We start from the raw sequence: 18,304 nt of genomic DNA, 5'->3' as shown, positions 1-18,304 counted from the left end.
CATAGCCACCCGAGCTGTTTATAGCCAAAGTCTGCTTTATATCACATGCCACAAATCACATACCACAAACGATTGTTGCTTTAGACATGAATGAGCGCTCTGGTCGAATTCTAGCTTCATTCCAAAAACTGAAGCAGCAGCACGCGGGGAATCTGCAACAGATGCCAGTATTGTGTTGAGTTTTGTTGCAGCTCAATCCATCTATTACCATACATCTGGAGATCTACACCCATGATTAAAAAAGATAAACAAACTACTCATAAATCTTTCCTTATCACAAAAAGCCAAACTGTCTCCCACAACAATAGCATTAGCGCACGCTTTGGCCAAAGGCGAGAGACGGTAATAGATAGTAATAGGGTTTACTACAGGAAGGCAGGAGGCGCAGACAGGGAAAAGCACAGTGATAGACAGAAAAGGGGAGAATGTGTAAATAAAGAGCGGTGGGAGATGGAGAAAAATGGTTAGGGGGAAAAAAAAATGGAGTCCGAACAAGAGAAAAGGAAGGTGAGGGTGGCGAGAGGGTGAAAGGAGGAGGGTGACGACGAGGAGCGGGAAGGTTGGTCTCATTACTATTAGACCTTCTCTCTCCCTGCAGGCTCAGGTGACCCCGGCTCTCTAGCCCTCTGCCTTGCACACCACTAATCATTTGGTTTTAATCACCGGGATATTCTCCCCCTTTGCCCCTCCCCCACCCCTCCTCCCCTCTCTTCATGCCCTACTGTGCGCCCTACCCTTTGCCAAGGTCCAGCTAATTTTATTCTAATTGGCCATAGACTGGGCTGGGACCGATCTGCCTCATTGTCCTCATCCATCCGTCCACCCTGTCTCTGTTCCACTCTCCATCCTCTCTGTTCCTCCCCTGTCTCTCTCCCTCTCGCTTGCTGGCTTCACAGCTTCACGCCTGTGCTCTGTTTCTTCATCTCCTCACTCCCTCCTCTCTCTCCGCCTCATCTCTCTTTCACCCCTGCTTTCTTTTTTTTTTTTCTTTTTACCCATATGCAGCCATCGCGGCTCCCTCCCTCGGTCTGTCGTTCGTGCCGTTGCTTGACATCACAGTCGCGCGAGCGCTTTCCAATTTCTGTTCTTCCTCTCCTGTTGACCTTACATTCCACCAGACAAAACAAATAGCCTTGATGTTGTCTGGCAACAAAAAGCTTTGTGTGACTGCCTTGATCCGCACACAATGGCATGAAAGAGAAATGTGAAGCTGTTCAATTAGGTAAACCTGATGGCTGAAGTCTGCTGTTCTCCCTCTTTTTTATGTAGGAGTGAGAAGACACAGACAGTGCGTCAAATGACACACACACAAAAAAAATGAGTGTGCTGTATGAAGAACAAAGAGTGATAAGATGCCCGCTGGCCAAAAAGCACACAGAATCCGAATGAAACAGACAGTCCAGGGAACTAGCTGTCCTCCTCATAGGCTTGTGTGAGCACAGCAGACATTGTTAAATTTCAGCAAAGAAAACATGACCGCTCTGAAATTTCATGTACGCTGTTTCACTTTGTGCGATGCTGTATGTGAATATTCTACCTGGAAGTTTGCTCTTTAGTCGAACCGCAGGAATTATGACTGTAAATGAGACTGCTGAGAGGGCACAGATGTTTGTGCATGAATGTCTGGGGGTTGATTTTGGCTATGTTCATTTAGCTCTTCACACCAGAAGTCATTTGTGTTCGAGCTAAATCATTTGAAGTCATGAATTCAAAACAGTCTAAAAAGGAAGTCTTATTAAGTATCCGCACATGAAATATTTATAGCTGCCAGCTCATTGGCCTGCTGACAAAGCTCAGAACATCGAAGCCAAATCTCACAATACTGGTCTTCAACTTTACCTGTCGCTGCAAGCAAAAAAGGAGAGAGGAAGATGGAAATCCTGCATTACAATCACACGCTACAAATCCTCTACTTTTCTTTTCTCCTCCGGATCAACAGCTCCAATAAATTTTCATTACACCTGTGTGAAGCGCTTCAAATAGAGCCACAGAAGCAGAAACTAATTACTTTCTAATTTATTGACTAATGGCCACAGCCCTGGGAGACAGCTGCAATTGTTCTAACAGTCCTGCTGCTCCGACTGCACTCAGGTCCACTTTAGATTCATAACCAAAATAATTTATCATTACAAGCACATTAAATTGAACCGTATAGACCATAACAGTGGTAATTTATATCATTTTGTTGTTAGGGATGCTTTTCCCTCCCCTGTCTTGAAAGCATGCAATCTTTGCGATGGGATTCGTCTCCAGCCAGTAGTTGTATGTGGCAGGTTCACTTTGTTCTTCAAAGAACTCTTTGTTTTGTGCCTCATTCACCATTTGTTGGAGCTTAAAGTAGAAAGGAGACAGAAAAGAACGTGTGCCCTTAGAAGAGCCTGAGAGGAGGTTTCTGTGTTGCGCATTAAAAAATATGACGGCCAAGTAGGAAGACTGCTGTCGCTGGCTGCCATACGTACAGGGCCTGATCAAAACAGACACATGAAAAGCAGATTGTCTGGATCTGTGCTGCCTTGAAGTAAACTTTCTGTCAAGATTTAGGTTCCAGCATCCCATCGTCAGCTGGCCAAACTCTATGCTGATAATATATTAATATTCAGTAATTGCCTTTATCTCACAATGCATCTCTTTCTTGATGGGAACAATGCCTTCCAGGATGTCAACGTGCCTATCAACACGACACAAATGGTCGCCCAGTGGTTTGAACAGCGTGATAAAAACATTAGCCATGTGTCAAGGCTTTCTTAATCACTACCGAGGATGCCATTTGTGCATTGATGGGAAATTCTGGAGCAAAGTATGAGATGGCATTTTCCACTGGCGTCATTAAGATGGAAGGCCCATATGATCATGCAAATTCATTATGTAAGCATTAGCGTTGACCTTGCCCTCTACGAAGTGAGTGGTCTGAAACGATGCCAGAAAAAAGCACCCCGCGTCTACAGAGCCAGTATGGAGCCAGTACACAGAATAGAATAGGTGATATTGGCAAAACTGCATTCTCCACAGACACCTCCCTTTGAGGTCATTGTGGTGGAGTTTAAACAAGTAAATCAAGTCATCACAACACATGCAGACAACACAATTTCTAGTTTCTTCAAGCTGACGCTTCTGTATTTTTGTTCTACCTTTTATGTAAAACAAAAGATATCCTCGAGGTTTAGGAGTTTAGCCAGATTTCAGCAGAAGACCGTTGGATCTATGGGAGGAATTCCAACCTCCCACGGCAACAACAACCGATCCAACCATGTTGATAGTACCAACATTGTGTTACTAGAAGCTTAGATGACGGTGGTGCGGCCCTGAGGGAGGGTCTGAACAGTAGCAGTCTGTCTCTGTGGGAGCCAACCTCCATTCACACCTCCCTGTGCACGGACATGCCAACTGCTCAAATTTACACTTCTACCAGTTTTTTACTCTTTAAAAGCCACACACAGCAAAATCGTGCAAATGATAAAAATCAACTGTAGTTTGCCATCTGTAACTGCAGCTTCACCTGCAGTTGCTTGCGCTCGTGCGCTGTGTGCCTTTGTTACAACGTGATAGTTGACCGCAAAGTTCACGAAATAGGTCTAAACATGATTTGGCCAGGCTGTAAATCTTCATTCACGGCTCCTGTAAAAAAGAGCAACACATAGAGGAAGTTCTCACAAGCTTAAGTATCCATAGCAACAATATTAGTGAATCACCAATGAGTCTAATAAATGCAAGATCCAAAGTTCGTTCCTCAAAGGGACGTGGAGCTGGATACTTCTTTCTTTTTTCCCTTTCTTTCACCGATCACACCCACAGCCATACACACACATAAATCGAAAAACACATATTGGCACACAAATGCCACTCTCCACCCTCCCTCTCTCATACTCCCTCTCTGTGTCCCCCTCTCAGACGTTCAAGCTTTCACAGGCTGATCAATAGAATCCAGCGGGCCACAAATACAGAGGAGAGGGTGTGTGGAGGGGGGGTCCCATGGGAGAGACAATAAGGACATTGAGAATAAAACAGAGACACACAAGCAGGGACACACACGCGCGCGCGCACACACACACACACACACAACCCGTCCTATATTCCCTAGCCAAGCGGTGACATCAGCCTCCTGTTTAAGACACAGCCCACCTAATGGAGCATAGCCAAGGCACACTATGCGTGTTTGTGTGTGTAAGTACGTGTATGTGTGAAATAATGCTGGACTGAGAGAGTTTACCCGCTACAGCAGAGGCAAGGGAAGGACACACCACCACAGTGGAACACACACAAAGTCAAGCACAATAGCCATTAAATCAAAAGCAATCTCTCTGCTCCTGCAGAGTGCTCTCACACATGCATGTACCTGTACATACACGTACACAAGACTGACAAATACCACTATTCAATACGCTGCATTACTATTAGGTTACTTTAAAAGTGTGGAAAGAATTGTGGGAGGAAATGAATGACATTCCAACAGTACATCCTCTCCAAACCTGAACAAAATGTGTCAGCAGTGGGAGTATAAAATCTCTGAATGAGAGTTTTTTTGGCATGGGAGATATGGAGAGAAATCAATTTCAGGGCCAAGTATGGTGCCAAGGACGTCGAGAGGGCATAGCTCTGTTGATCTGTTCATATCAATTTGCTCCCTCGTGCAGACGGAGAATGCCACAGTGTGCAGCGCTGCATCTTTAAGGAATATCGCCCCGATAACGGTGCCATAAAACACATCATTTTACAGTCAAACCATCTCTGTCTCAAACGCACTTGGAGCGGAAGCCATTTTCAAGCAACATAAAGTTTAACATGGCGCTACATCTGCCGAGCCGCTAGCTTCCACGCTACGTGGGACTGGGCGATTTAATTAGGGGACGTGGGATTGCGCTGTGTGGCACTGCAGCCCCACCCTCTCGATCCCGAACTGATCCCTGCTGAACCTGTGGTCATCTCCGGAAGTGCTGGGTGCATACTGAGTTACAGTATCCAGAAAGCAGGCTGACAATAGTTGAAAAGTTTTTATCATTAACTGTATCATAAAACATTGTTATAAGTTGTACCATTGAGGCTCAAAGTCCCTGCATGGATGTTATTATACAGATGTGCGGCTAGTTTGCATTAGCCTTCCAATTTCTACTTCTAAATGGGGCAAAATATGAAGATTTATACCATGAATATGTGACAATGTTAAACATCATGAATATTTTAGATATAGATATACTCATGGCCCTTAATGATGCTGTTATTATAACGGAAAATTGCTGCTGGATGCAAAACATATATTAATATTGAGGTATTTGTGACCATCCAACTATCTTGTCTATGAGGAATATTTCATCCATCTTAAATAGACATTTTCTACATGAATACGTATTGAAAATAAACCCATTCAAAGGCCAGAGCAATTTCACAGAAAAGCATCGCAAAATAGCTCGAAAATAAAGTAGAGATTTAGATGAGTTGCTTTGATAGTCATTAGTCGAGTGAGAAGTGACTTTCCCCCAGCTGAGATAACTTTTTGAACAATAATGTCTCCCTTGAAAAGTCATAAAGAAAATCTCTTTTAAAGTTTCCCCGATTTCTAATGGAGCCTCCCTCCACTGAGCATTTCAACCACCTGAGTGAGAAGCGGCCAGATCACTAATGCATCCTAACTCAGACAGTATAGATTACAGATTGTCAAGGGCAAAAGTTTGATTTTTGCCTTGACCATCTGAAAGCAGGCTCCCAATCTAAATTTAATGGATCAATGGCGATGGACGGCTGAGAATTGTCAGGGGCCTTAGCACTTTCTATTGTGAACTACCATGCACAACTGGGATCACTGTGCTTCATGGACCCTTACTAAGAGCCAAATGATCTATGCACAGCCTGAAAAGAAAACATGTCAGGAGTTTAGACTTGTGCAAACAATTCTGCAGAGTCTTCTTCTTACCCTCCAAAAAAAGCAAGCACTGTGATATATCTTCAAATGCCAGAGGAAGAATAAATGTCAATCTTGGATTTGTTTAGATGCTCCATAGGAGGGTGTGGGCCACAACATAAATTCCCTAATGGCAATCCAGATAAAGAGGTGATGTGTGGGGTGGTGGGGGAGAGGAGATTGGCCAGCGGAGGCACAAAGGCAAAAGTTCAATTAAAAATGTTGAGAGAATCAATTTGTTTGCCTTAATTACTTTGTTAATTTGTTAAAGCATTTACTTAGAAAAATCCTGTGTCACATTTTCTGCTGTGATAATGGAGCTACGGGGAGGGAGGGGCCGTTGGATGGGTTGAGTGCCTTTTAAATGGCTCACCCTCTGGTTCTAAACACAACGCTCAGTATGCCTGCTCGCCCGTCCCCGAGTCTCTCTTGCAGGGTGTGTAGGTAATGAGGCCCTCCTGTAGTGCCGCGCTCCACTCCTCTGTTGGTGCAGGAAAGCGCACCCCCGCCATGTCCTGACATTCTGACAGATAGGAGCCGCGGAAAGCATATGGCCAACGTAGCAATGCCTCCGACGCCCTCCAAACTGTCGTAAGGCTCAGGCATAATGAGCGGTAGAGAGATGAGCCCAAGTCCTACACATAGGAGACATTAGTCATCACATTTTTCCTCATCTGCCACAGATCAGCTAGTAAAAAAAACTCTTACCTCGTATAAGAGTCAAGAGATCCCATGAATTTGTGACTTTACAGAAGAAAGCCATGTGGTTTAGCATGGCAGAGCCAGACAGGAAGACTCTGAGAGAGTGTATTTCTAGGACGACTGCCAGACATTGGTTTTATGAAACAATGTGAATAGTTGTAGGTATATAGAATAATTAAAATTCGCTGTTTGACTCGCTTTAGCGGTTTGGCTACATTCTACGTGTGTCACAGCATGGAATCAAATCACAAAGCACACAGTCAGGGTAGAAACACAGAGGGATGTCACTGACTGAGGCGGGAGTGAGTGATGGTGTGTTGGGCCAGTAAGTGGCCGCTCTCCCTGTCAACTGTCAATGCCGTTAGTGTCCAAAAGCTGAAGTCTACAGCGACTAGACGAGATTTCAGATAAGGTGCCCATCCAGCCATGCCCTCGACATGGCCTCCCTCTGGCCCAGACTCCTCTGCCAGTCTCCTTCCCTCTCTCTGTCTGGCCTGTTATCCCTGACCGTCTAGACACATCCCAGCACGCGATCCCTCACCCTAGCCAACCCGGGCTGTTCTCAGCTCTTCTGCTTTCTCTCTGCTCAACACTGGCTGGCTGCAGGGCTGCGAAGGGCTACTGAAAAGGACAGAACGATGCCAGGCAGTTCTCTCTTACCCCTATTCTATTCACTCACTGGACGGTTTAGAAAATGCTGCTCAGCTATGAGTTGCAAACCTCCTGCGACAGCAACTGAAATTATCACAATCCAAGACTTAGCTAAAATTTACCAGAGTCTCAAGGGTTGACTGTAAGTGTGAGCAGTTGTAATGAGGCAGCTTGCACCAATCATTCAATGATGTATACACACCTCCGAAAAACAAAAATAACAATTGAAAGTACTTCAGCCACTTTTTGTATGCGGAGAGGCAAATGAATGAGAACAATGAGCAAGCCAAGAGGCAATTACAGAGAGGATGGCAGACTGATCAGCTGGTGGCAATGAAACCACCTGAGTGCCTCTGTTCTAAAGCTCGGGCTGTCAGTTAAAAAACACTTGTGCATGTGAAAGAAGCCACCAGGCGTAAGTCAAAATTTCCTGAAATCATTCGTTCAGCCTCTGTACCCTTGCTGCCCAACAGGTGGAGTGTGGACACCATACATCCGTACGAGCCCTAACGCAAACCCCTTGCAGTAGGAGGCAGGGGTTGCAATGCATCAACGTCACTTCCCTATGCACAAAGCAAGAGCCTCACATCCATGACTGATCTCTATTAAATTACATGGATTAAATCAGAGATCCTTAATTAGGCCCCAATAAAAGCGTCATGTGGCTTTTGAACCCTCTGAGCATGGCATGATTGGATAAAAATATGAAAACATACTAAATGAAATTGGTTTACCGCTGAGTGTGCGCCCCATGACTCTTGAGTGGAGCAGCAAAGCAGGGGGAAATAAAGTAAGGAGAAATAAGTAAGAGAGAGAGTGAGAGAAGAGAGACACAGATGCAGAGAAAGAGCAAGAGGGGAGTCTCAGGGCGAGTCACACCTCTTTGCCTCAGAAAAGCTCTTAAATTCCATGTGTGACCTGAGGGAGAGAGCTCTAAAGAGTCAGCCTAAGATGCCATGATACAGAATTTGACTGTTGCGGAGCGGTGAGCTAATACAGTCTGCCACGAGCCGCACCGAGGAGTGCTACAGGCATGACGAGGCTCCTGGAGACAAGGCAATCCTTGTATGTTTATATATGTGCATACAGAACACAGGCATACACACTCACAAACACTCAAGCACACACACATCTGGGACTTGCTTTTCTCTAAAAACTGGAGCATGATGCCTCCCTGCTCCTCTGGACCCTTTCGTCTCCCGGTGTCAGGGCGGCCAAAAGCTTTTAAGTGCTTTAAACTCATAATAACCCTAATGCTTAGTCTCCCCCTGTGATCTCCATGTTTGTCTGAAAGAAAATGAAATGCAGTTGAAATAGATGCAAAGATGGGGGATGTTCAGACATTGTAGGGGCTGCTGGGGATTTGGCGTCTGTAAAGGCATTAGGAAGGGAACACAGAGTAAAAAGGCTCCCAGAACGTGTTATGCAGCGACAGGAAAAGTTAGACTGTGATGCACAAAACTGCCAACACACACAGGAGCACAGAATACACTGGACTCTTTATTTTGCCCTCTTCTCCTCTTGCACATTAGCTCGCTATGTTGTTTGTGATGTTTCTATTTTTGAAAACATGGGGATTGGAAAAAAAAAAGAAAAAAAAAATCACAGATCCACTGCCACAATGCATTGCAGGGAATAGTAAGCACACAAACAAAAAACAGCCCCCAACCACCTTCCCACTCGCCACTAATCCTCTCATGCCCTAATTGTGGGCGCAGTCACCCCAGATTCACTTCTTCGGGGAGAGAGAGAGGAAGGGAGCTCTGGCTCTGGCTGAGAACAGACCACCCTGTCTTCCCCTAAAAATGATTCTCTCTGCCAGAAGACACCAGAACGGTAGGTGGTACTCTCTCTCCATTATATTTCACTTTTATCTCACTTCCCCTTTGCCACTCCATCTTCCTGTCATTTCCAGCTCTCTTTTCTCTCCCTCTCCTCTTTTTACTGTAAACCGCCTAAGGTGATTATGGATTGTGATGGTGGTGGGTGGAGACGGCGAATCCCCGTCTTTGTTTCCTTAAAATAGGTTTAATACACTACAACCGAACACAGCTGAGAACCTCTGTGTGACTGTTAGAATGGGTTGGGGGCACAAATAACATCAGACAGCACTGAGATAAACACGGTAGTCTCCATTTAAGACAGAGAAAGCAGGCAGGTGACGTTCTACTTCCTGGTGGGCTACTCTGCTTGGTTCATCACCCGTGCCAGGTCAAGAAAACAAACACACACACACACTCACTGGAGACACATTATAACAGGCTATTAAACTCTTTGGCATTTGATTTCTTTTAATCAAAGAGGCCATCAGTCAACTGAGCAGAATCCCACACCACAGGCCTCAGAAGAAGATGCTAGAAAGGAGCCAGCGACTGGTGGCTGGCTGTGTTTTGTCTGAACAGTGTTGCTACTGTTGGGAAGGCTGCATTGGAGCTGTGCCATGCCAACCTTTACAGCAGCCCTCTATTTTCCTGTCTGGCTTCTCCCGCTCTCTCTCCCTCTCTCTCAATGTGTCTATATGTCTGTCTCATTCTCTCTTTCAGGCACAAAACCAAGCTGCACATTAGGTGCTGGTGCTGCACATTTTGATGCTTGGCTGTCACTGTATCATTGTCTGGTGACATAAAGCGCAGTAAAGCACTGAGCAGTGATGAAGTGGAGAGGTTTTAAACCGGCGCTCACTGGCACATTTCTTGCCTTTCAACCAATGTCATTTGGAGAGTGTCATCATCCCACTGTGAAAGTAGCCCACCCCCACTCCCCACCCAAAACGCTGAACAGAGAAAGAAAGGGAGAGGAAGAGAGAGAGAGAGAGAGCTTGCTCGTTGGCAGTTCTTGCTCCATTATTCCACTGGAGGCTTGATTAGACAGAGGGGGTAATTTACGAGCCACTTCATTGCCAATTCAACGGGCACATCACCTGTAAATAATTGAAACCCTTCATGTCCATTCCAACATAATCATATCGCTATCATGTTAATGTATCCAGCAGTGCTTTCCTTTGGGTCAGGTGCGGGACTACTTTAAATCTTGGTTGACCTGTCTCCATAACTCTACCGAGTACCACCCTCTAGCAAACAGAAAAAAAATAAAGATGAAGGACTGCAGCGGGAAATGATGAAAAACTGAAAATACAGTAAACAAATAGAAGACTCCATAGCAAGGCAGCGGTGGGTTGCAGGTGGAGGGCATGCATTTTGCACTGGCTTGTTAATTATCTTTGCTTATGATGTGGCTAAGAGAGATTCATCATCTTCTTATTTATTTATCTCTCTCAGAGTTCTATGAGTCAAGCAGTGATATAAAAAGGCTGCAAGGCTTTGATGGTAGTAGCTAGCACAATGAGTTGAAAGAGACAAGAAGGACAAGAGAAATCAAACCCTTTGCTTTTAATTGTAGAGAATTGAACCACCGTGGGAATTCTCTCACTCAAACGCTCTTAATTATACCACTGTGTAAAAAAACTTGATATTGAACTGATAGCTATTTTTCTTACTTCATTTTAAAAAAGTTATTAATATTAATTATCCAATCTGAAATGGTTCTCACCTTTCCTTCTACGCACTCCTCTCAAATGCGACAAAAAAAGATCTGAATAATTTATCAATTGACTTATATTTGAACTGATTAATTCACTGATGCAAAATTAATATGTGGCTATCCTCCATATTCCACCCACTTCATCCTCTCCCATCTTTAATGAAGCAGTTAAAGTAGTAAGGGTCTTGCCTGGGGTAAAGTACTGACTGAGGCAGGGGTGTGGAGGGCTGGGGTGTCTGATACAAATCTACAGCAATGAAGATGTCTCATCAGAATCAACAGGCTAACTATTTTCTAGATTAAGACAAGTAAGGAATACCTCAAGTGCTCCATGCACAAAGAGATAATGCTCTTTAGGGAGCGGCTCTCTGCACGGCTAGGTAACAAAAAACAATCTAGCTAATAGCCGAGAAAGACATAAAGGGAGGGATAGAAACAAACTGCGCAGGCAAACCAGATGGATGTAGGGCAAAGGTGAAGTAAATAAGGGGGCTACACCAAACTGAATGCTCTCTGCCTCAATGTGTGAGCCACCGCGCAGGCCTCGGTGTACGAGGCACACTGCACGTAAAGCTGCTGTTCCTTCTCGGTCGTTAAATGATGAGGAGGTACAGGGGGTCATTCCTGCCACTTGCCGTTTTTACACATTGAATGGTGCCACGTGGCAACTCATCATCCGCTGTACTTCCTGTACTGTGAGGCTCAGCTGGGGTGAAGAAATGGGACAGAATGTGTGCCAGTATGTGTGTGTGTGTGTGTGTGTGTTTGTGTGCACCCATGTCGTGCCTGTTCTTTGCTGGTGATTCACCCAGCTCTCTGGCAGCCATCCAGGACCTATTTTCTCCTTCTCTTTACATAACACCAAACGGTATCACTGAAGCCTTGTGTCCTGTCCTTTCTCTTCCTCCTCCTCCTCCTCCTCTTGTTCCTCTGCCACTTCCTGTTCTTCCATCCCCCATCCTCCACCTTGCTGTATGTGTAGGATACCTAACTGTGCGTCGCTCCCTGGTGCTTCTGCATCACCCATGGGATCGTGACGCGACCAGTCCGGAACAGACGTTCGCGGACCACGCCCAAAGCACCGAGCGGTAGACCAGATTCCAGGGTACGGCATGGGGCTATGCGTGGGAAGAGAGCCTGCATTTGAGTGAAATGCCCCCTAGAGCTTTCTAAAGGCCCGGGATCCGGGATCCGCTACACCATATGCCCACAGGACAGCACCCAACTGGGCACCGGGGCGTGACGGGCTGAAAATAGGGACTCACAGTCACAATCCTCACCGTACTGGCCAACATACGGCTACTCTGCAGCAACAGAGCAGAGTGATGAGGTGGAAGAGGACGGTACAAGAGGGGGTGGAGAGCAGAGGGGGGTTGAAAATAGAAAATCAAGGAGGTGAAGGGAGATGAGCTGAAGAGAGTTTAGTTTGCAGGGAGAGACGAGGGTGAGGAATGAGGCCGTGTGTCCGCGTGTTCAGAGTGTCACCGTGTGTGTAGGAGAGATGTGTAGGCAGGGTTTAGTGTCTGGACAGCTCAGTGACTCAGGTGTGAATAATATGTTAAGTCTACTTTGTGTGTCTGTGTGTGTGTGTGTGTGTGTAAAAGAGAGAGCTGGGGAGACAGAGAGCGTAGTGAAGTGCTGGGTCGGTGTAAGGCTGGTCGTCTACGTGTCTAGGTGGCTGAGGGTGTGCTCTGCTGTGTCTGTGGCCCGCTCCATGACAGCCAGCCTGCACGCTGCTCACCGGTGCAGAAGCGCTAATTGAATTAAGTCTTTATTATCAGGCTGCAGCGGCAGCAATTCTCCCCATCTCGGCCCGCTTGGCTGACACTTTCTCCTTGAACACCTGCTTGACATCAACTTCCTCCTCTATTTATTTATCCCCTCTCTCCTGTGGCCAGCCACTGGCTGCACTCCTTCCTCCCCTCTACCTCCTCCTCCATATTGGCATACAGGGCGAGGCTAGGCCTGCTTATTTTTCACGCTGCTTCATCTTGCTGTGCTGCACAATACTCCCTAACTTGGGTAACCTTAGCATCATAGACTAAAGTATCTTTACTTCAGTGTTCTTTTAAAAGCTATACAGCCACACAGGTAAAAACCTGCCCCGCACTTCAATGTTTATTACCATACAAAAAGGAACACATAATAAAAAGGATTAATTCCTAAAATTGGTCTTGCCCTTTCTGGCCTTCAGCAGCAGTGCTGGTGAGTGTAGAGGGAATAAAGGCGATAAAGCTAGATGATGTTCTATGTTCTATTGAATAGTCTCCGGTGGGCAAGCTGGCCAGGGTAATATACAGCAGCTGGGATGAGAACTAACATATATCTAGTCCCCTGTCCATTTCCACTAGCCTCAGGCTCAGGCTGTTTCCCAGGGCTCGGCTTGGGCATTACTATAGAGGACAGACAAACAAGAGGCACTATTAAGTTGGCTAGGAGTCTGAGGCCCAGGCACTCAGCCCAGCACTAGCTGTAATCTATTGACCGTTTGCATTCTCCCTCCCATGCCCCAAAACCACGGGACTTTTCTCTGTCTGTCAGTTGAATCCATTGCTCACCTCCCTCCATCTCTATCTGATGTTTACCCACTCTATTTTTCTCTTTTTTCTCTCCCTCGCCCTATGTCAGCTCAATCCCCCTCTATTCCATCTTTCTCCTGCTCTTTCGTCTGTTTGCGTAAATCCTCTCCCCCCTCACTGCTTCTCCTTCTCACCCCATCCATCACTATTCCTCCCATCTCCATCTCGTCCGGTCCCTTCTCTTATCGACATGTTTCCATTTTCTAAACTGCTCTCGCTCCATCATATTCACTCTTTCTTCAGTGGTCATTTTTCATTTTCTCTCTTTCATTCACTCTTACCTCATGCTCTCTGGGTTCACCTCACTCTTGTCCTAACTGCTTTCCCTGGTGGGCTTTATTTCGCCCTGCCCGCAAGGCCCCAGGTGGGCATAGCCGTCCTTGTCAGGGCTGTTGACTGGGTGAAAGCAGCGTGGGACAGTGTCCTCCAGGGCCCGACAGAATGGGGCAGCCAGGGGAGAAGTGTCACTATGCAGCAAACTAAACTTTTACTCATGATGAGTTGGGATGAAACAACACTGAAGAAGGACAAGCAGAGCAAAGAGGTGGAGGAGATCGCACTAGTTCACTCCACCAAACAGCCTCTGCACATTTACTTGACGTGGGCTTTTTTTTTTCCATAACTCCGGGCTTGATTCAGTGCCATGTGTCTTCCTGTCTTCGTTTCAATGCGATCTTATCTAATTCCTTTTTATCTTTTATGCCTTTGTTTGTGTATGTGTCCCTCTTTTTTTGTGCTTTCCCCTCTCTCGCTCTTTTCTTATGTCTCCCTCTTTCGCTCTCTATTCTACCGCTCCTGTCCTTTTCCACTCTCCTCTGAAACTCTGCCAGCCAACGAGTGCCACAAAACATTAGGACCAAACACTATCAGACGCCCTTCTCAGGCACATCCTACACATCAGCCCCCACCCCCACATACACACACACACACAGAAAGCCCAGCACTTCCTCACACCATGTGCCAGACTAGGTGACAGAAACAGAGTTTACACATTGGCCTAGGGAGGTCTTATTCATGGTGGCAGACTCACCCAGATACTACATCTCTTATAAAAAAAGCCACACACGTAGACGAGCAGTCTATTCTCAATTCAAAACACATCCACACGGTTTCACTGGTAATTACACACGCGCATGCCATCTCAGTACGTTCATAAATGCCTGCATATGTTCACCCACAATGCATTTTTCAAACGCGTAGTCACGCTCCCTCAGGTACAGACATACAGACATACTGTGTGCATACGCACCAGTACATTTACGTATGCATAAACGCTTGAGGAAACACAATCCCCTGTATGTATGTCTCTCACTCACTTACATGCACACACACACAGAGATCTGCACGCAGATTCACAGGCTCCATACACAATAGCAAGCACCATACACAATAGCAAACAAACAGTCATTAGTAGATTTCAGGCTGCCTCTCAGTTCTGCTCTACTCTGTTGTTGGTGTGCCCGCGCCTCTGGGGTGGCGCCGCTGCTGTAGGTTTTAATAAAAGCATTGTCTTTGGAAGCTGTCTAAAGGGACTCGGTTTCATTTTGGAGCGCTGCCGCTGCTGTTGCTGTGGATGTGGGAGGAGAGAGGGCTATTGCGCTGGGACGTGGGGGCGGCTAGGTTCAGTGTCATTGCGGGGCCCTCCAAGGACTGGTGCTTATTGTTTGATAGTTTCAATATACAATGTGTGTGTGTGTGTGTGTGTGTGTGTGTGTGTGCGTGCGTGCGTGTGTAGGTGTGTGTGTTCTGTGGTCACGTAAGCACATGTAAATTTCTGTGTTCCAAACTCGAATTCAAAGCAAATGGCTGACACAGCCCACCGCTTCAACTTTCCAGCAGCTATAACAAGTCTACTGTATGTTTGTATTTTATGCAAGACAGGAGATTACACAAATAAGCACACACACACACACATACAGAGCGATCTGGATGACAGGCGCAGAAGCGCTCTCTCTGTTGTGTTTTGAGATGGGTTGCTGTTAACCAGCCCTATAAAACAAACAGCGGAGAAAAGAAACACTATGTGCGACTGCTCCACTCATGAAACCGTGTGCCATTTAGGGGATGCTCAGGATAACGAGCTATCTCTATACGACACACAGGTGTCCATTAGCTCTTTGGGCTGACCAATCTGTGACACCCTCTAGTCAATAGTTTCTCCATCTGTCAGCATACAAACACCTCTGAAAAAGCCCCTCAAGGAGACATTTGCGTCATTTATGATGGACAACAAATGCCTGCTCTCAACAGGAGGACAATGTAACGCCCATGATGAGGTCAAATCAAATGTTATTGTGTCGATTTGGAAGCACAGTGTTTCTGCGCCTTCCCTCTGTTTTCGCTCTCCTCCCAGAGGCACCTTCAGATCCCATCAGCTGAAGTAACATGGACACATCTTTAAAAAGGCCAAAGGAAAGAATGAGTGTGGCTATATCTGGGAGGATGCAGGAGAGGAAAATCCTAATTGTCCCTTTAAGTGTGTTCCCTCCTGTGGAGTGAAGGTGCGGGGTAACGGCCATCTTAAATCACAGCCTGGCCGCGGCCTTCATTAAAGCCATAATGCCAGGCTCTCCCTTTAATGGAAATGGAAGCCAGCGAGGCTGTGGGTGTAAATTAAAGTGTAAGGCCCGAGTAGGGAAAGATTTCCCCAGCTCTGACAGGTGCGGCCTGAATTAGCTGTAGTGCTGTTCAAGCAGTCAGTGGGAGAACACTGGTATTGATTTTAAGCACTGTTGCACTTCCTATCTGAAAGGGAATGTGTATTACTAGAGCTGGGCACATCAATCACTCAGCATTCCACCACTCTCCCCTGGCACACTTCAGATTTTGAAATGATAAACAAACAGAAACAGACCAAAACAAAAGAGAGCACCGGCTGTACCGCTACTGTACAGGTCTGGCTGATGCGCACGAGCGTTAGCCCAGTAAAACACATCTGTGCATGCATGTAATTGGTCCACTTCATCTCATCTTCCTTGTGTTGACAGGATGCCATCTCTATTCAGGGCATGTCCTGCATCGCGTGTCACCTTGGTCAAACAGCTAGCGTCAGCTCCTTGAGCTCTGGCTGTAGCCCACTCCCATGTTTACGACCTGCATGTGTCAGAGTTGTTACATGCATGTGGTGCAGCCATGCAGCGCGGTGCCTCTCCGTGTATGACCCCGCTGCTTATCTCTGCCTCCCATCATGCCCCGCCAACCCTGTCTACAGGCGCTGGCAGGGGGAGAATTAGCCTACTTAGCCTATTCCCCACAGGGGTCAGGCCACACACAGACATGCAGACAGCACACCCACAATCAGATGCACACACACTCACCCACAAGCGCCGGAAGATGTGTGATGACAAATGATAAGGCAGCACTTAACCACAGGTGTCCCACGTTTGACCTTTCACCTATGACCTTGAGCAGAAAGCTTTTCATATAGAGGGCAGCCATCAATCAGCACACATCAATCACACATATATGCTGCACCTTTCCACTCCCCCCCAACCTTTCCTGGCCCCGACATCCATCACTACGCGCTACCCTTTCACTGACATCTGGGAAAACACAAACACTTCACAACCCCCCCTATCTGCCGCTCTTGTCCAGAAACACACACATACAGTAAATGCACACATCTTGTCCTGCAATGATGGCTCCTTGAGAACATGCTGTTGTGTTGTGTTGTGTTGTCAGGTGATCTGCAGGTGCACGCTAGGAGCTGCTCCCTGGTGACACGTTTGCTGAGATATCAATGCCTGCACTGAGACATGACATGGGGTTGAAATCCCTCAGCACACTGGCAGCTGAGACCGCTGCAAAACAGGCAGCCAGTGGTGACAGACTGTGGCCATGAGCATCCGGAGGACCATTTGGCTAGAAAGCCACCGGATCAAAAGTCTCTCACATCTCGCACAAGTGTCATTTTAAGGCTGTCTTGTGCTGCAGGATGCCAGCGCTCTGACATTTGTAATGCTCTAGCACCCTTCACAGCCTCTTTTTTTAATCTAACCCTTTCCATATTTGTTCCTTAATGTCATTTACCAAACCACAGCAAGATAACAGCACCGGCGTGTTCTGGAGAGAGGAAAAAGGTGAGTCTAATACCAACTATGCAGGCCGTATCTCAGGACTGAAATTAGTTTGACATTAGTTTCATTTTTGGTGAGTTGGAAAGTAGAGGGTTGTCGAGGAGGGGGCATTCTTGATAAAAAACAGGTGAGCTCAGTGCTCTTTTGGCCCATACTCCATAATTACACCAGAGAACGTATTCTAATTGGCAGTGTCCTTATGCGGAACTATTATCAATGTCCCTCCGAGGCAGAGGAAGAGAGGAAGGGTGGGGAGAGGGACGTGAGGAATGGGTTCTATGTCAATGAGCCCAGGGTCCATTTACACATGGATGAGGACTGCTAATAATGCCAGCATAGCCAGTCCAGCTCGCGGAAGAAGAGAAACCAAGGCTTTAACATATTCTGCTGATTCCAAATGCATGAAAATGTAAACTTTATCAAAGGGGACATTGTGTTAACAGACTGTAAGAGGCCAAGAGGGCAAGGCTGTCAATCTTACAGCTGTGCAATATGTAGAGATTAGCCAAAACTACTCAAAGAGCTGTACACTGTTTAATGTAGAGGAACTCTATTACAAAACCACATGCATTTTTAATTATCATACTACATACGGTAGATATAATATGTAATTATGCACATCACACATACATTTCAGGTGTTAGCATGTGCTGAAAAGCCAAGGAGAACATGGACTTGATTTGCAAGCTGCCCCTTGACTGTATGTACTACATTAAGAAAAATAAATTAAGTGCAATGCTGACAGTGTTATTCTATTGCAAATATTACAGTAACTCTTGGAATTTTGTTCTACATGTGGGTGTAATGTTTGACCCAGACAACCACCCCCAGCTTCGACTCTGTTATCAGTTGAGTGGTGACTG

At 46.2% G+C, this 18,304-nt stretch overlaps 1 protein-coding gene across 1 annotated transcript in view; it reads right to left on the bottom strand.

The window, feature by feature from the left end:
* camta1a (calmodulin binding transcription activator 1a) overlaps nt 1-18,304 on the bottom strand; it is a 272,264-nt gene that overhangs the window by 130,666 nt on the left and 123,294 nt on the right. The gene's annotated exons all lie outside the window — the stretch shown is intronic.

This window comes from Chelmon rostratus, chromosome 10 (genome assembly GCF_017976325.1).
Source record: "Chelmon rostratus isolate fCheRos1 chromosome 10, fCheRos1.pri, whole genome shotgun sequence".
NCBI lineage: Eukaryota > Metazoa > Chordata > Actinopteri > Chaetodontiformes > Chaetodontidae > Chelmon > Chelmon rostratus.
This window is presented reverse-complemented; position numbering and strand designations above follow the sequence as displayed.